A 2,459-nucleotide genomic window follows, 5' to 3' on the forward strand; every position below is an offset into this window, starting at 1 on the left:
GTCCCCTGACCTCCAAGAGAGCAGCAGAGATCTGTTTTTTTCCTCCCTTCTATCTGGTGGCTTTTCTGCTACTTCTACTCAGTTGCACACAGGTAAAAAAGTTTCACATCTCTGTGCTGCAGCTAAACAGATTAATATGCGTTGACAGACTCTTTATCCCCCTTCGCACAACGTTAAATGAATCTTAAAGTCCCTTCTGAGACAAACGGGGAACTCTCTTTCTCTGTCTGTCTCCTTGTCTATCTGCTTACGCTTTGGATGTGCCCTGTGGAAATTGTTTACAGTTTGGAAGACTCTAACCTTGATTTTCCAGCTTTGAGCTCCCTCTGGAAGCGGAAAGAGCAATTACTCCACATTACTGTACATATTTTATTGCAATGATAGATCGCAGGTGTTTCAGCTGCTGCTATTGTCTGCCTCCCTCCCAGAGCCCTTTAACTASGGAGCAGCAGCTGCAGGAAAGTCCTAGCTAAGCGGAGCCGGCCCGCGGCCCCGCGGCCCCGGCCGCGCCGGTGCTGGGTGCCCGCGGCGGCGGCGCTGCGGTGAGCTCGGCCCTTTGCCGGCTTCGCGCTGCGCCCGGGAAGGTGCAGCAAAGGCGAGTGCCCCAGGGAGAGGGTGACCCTGGTGCTCCTGCCGCTGTGACTTCTCAGAGTGACCCTCGCCGAATCCCTGGTTGCGGATTAGGGCGTGGAAGACTTCGCTGAAGTTACACTTCTTTAGACAGGGATTTTAGATTTTGCCACTGAGTATTTCCCGCTTTTGAGGGCGACTCCGATTCATGCTGCACTTTAGTTGCTGTTGTCAGTGGTGACGAGGATTCACTTTCTAAACTGTGGCTTTGGAGCAAGTAAACCTTGTAATTCCTTTGAAGGGGAAAAAATACAGTGGTTTTCTCAAGTTTAACAATGAAGGAAAAGCAACTAGCAGCAAATCTGCCTTGTGATAGACACACACAAAAAAAAGAAGAAATTTTAATGAGAAGTGTGTTCAATTTTTTTTAATGGTAATAACTGTTTTGCAACATACGTATCAGGATTGTGTGTGAAGCATTCAGACCTAAACTTCATCCTGTAAAAAGTGCAATTACTGTCAGAGTCATCTCCAGATCAGTCATATGAATTTCTCTGGAAATCTCATAGATGCAAACATAAGCACAAGTTAAGTGGTTCCCCAAATAGTACCTCATGGCCTGATCCAGTTCCTATGAAAAAGTTAGCAACTCCTATGAACTTAGTGGGATAAGTTAAATGAATAATACGTGAAAGGCTTCATAGTAATTTCTGTCCTTTGCTGACTGCCAGCATTGTTTACGTTCCCCAAAATTGTGCAGCAGTTTATTTTTCCTTGACAGCTGGCCCCGACTGATACTGATACACGTTTTTAGTGCAGGATTAGTTCTAAAGAATAACTGCCAGAGGTGTCTGCTTTTGCTCGTCAATGACATACACGTGTTGCTCACATCTTTGCTCTCTGAATTTTCAAGTAAACGTTGCTGTCAGTTTTTCGACAAAATACTAGTGTGCGTGGTGGTTCCACTGCACTTCCATCAGCTACTGATTCTTCAGACGTGTGCTGGCTACACTGGGTACACTGTGACTTTTACAGTACAGAATCTTTCTACTCTGTTTTGCTGGAGGTTTGATGAAGTAAAAGTTAAATGGAAGATACCAGGTGAAAAGTGGAGATAGGCATGCTAATCGCAACTACGTCGTGAGATTATAGCTGCCACTTGTGTTCTCAGTCTGCTTGAACTCCTTGATAGCACCTGTAAGCACTGTCTTGCAAGTTGTCTGTCCTTACTAGAATATCCTGAACATTATCATCAGTCCTTTGAGTAAAAGCATTTTGAATCTGCAAAATGAATAGTATAAACTTGTAAAGTGGCAATATTAATCTTTTAGAAGATAATACGTTTTCTTTTTTATAATGTAAAAACTGACTTTAAGCCTTATATTCAGATTTCAGCTGAATAAGACAGTGTCTGAGCTATAACAACTGTATCTAAGTTAGTGTTTTAGTTTTCCTCAAGACTGCTACCCTGTATGTTGATCTTTCAGGTAACAAGACAGCTTTTAAAGCGGTAAATAAATTTATCTTTAAGGCATACACTTAATAAGCACACTTGAACGCATAACAAACAATTTAAGGTCATGGTAACCTTAGTTTGGATCTGAGATGCTGCTTTCAATTCAGCCTTTCCTTACCTCTGAAACAGAGATACTACTTTCTGAGTATTCTGGCAAGGACAGTTTTGTTTTATGTCAGCTGAAATGTGTAGCTCTAAAACCATTTTGGATGAAATCTTGGTCTTACTGAAATCAAGACAAAACTCTGCAGACATCAGTCTTTGCTTCACAGTGTTAGTGACTCGTATACCACTTAAATTATGGTGAATGGTAAACTTTCTTAATCTTTCTTAATAATTGCAATAGTTTTTTTTTTTTTTTTTTTTTTTTTTT

General features: G+C 41.8%; 1 protein-coding gene across 1 annotated transcript in view; it reads left to right on the forward strand.

Moving 5' to 3' along the window:
* Positions 1–2,459, forward strand: part of KCNC2 (potassium voltage-gated channel subfamily C member 2) — a 101,873-nt gene that overhangs the window by 257 nt on the left and 99,157 nt on the right. The gene's annotated exons all lie outside the window — the stretch shown is intronic.

Source organism: Rhea americana, unplaced genomic scaffold (assembly GCF_003343005.1).
Source record: "Rhea americana isolate MKP2758 unplaced genomic scaffold, rheAme1 scaffold_64, whole genome shotgun sequence".
NCBI classification, from domain to species: Eukaryota; Metazoa; Chordata; class Aves; order Rheiformes; family Rheidae; genus Rhea; species Rhea americana.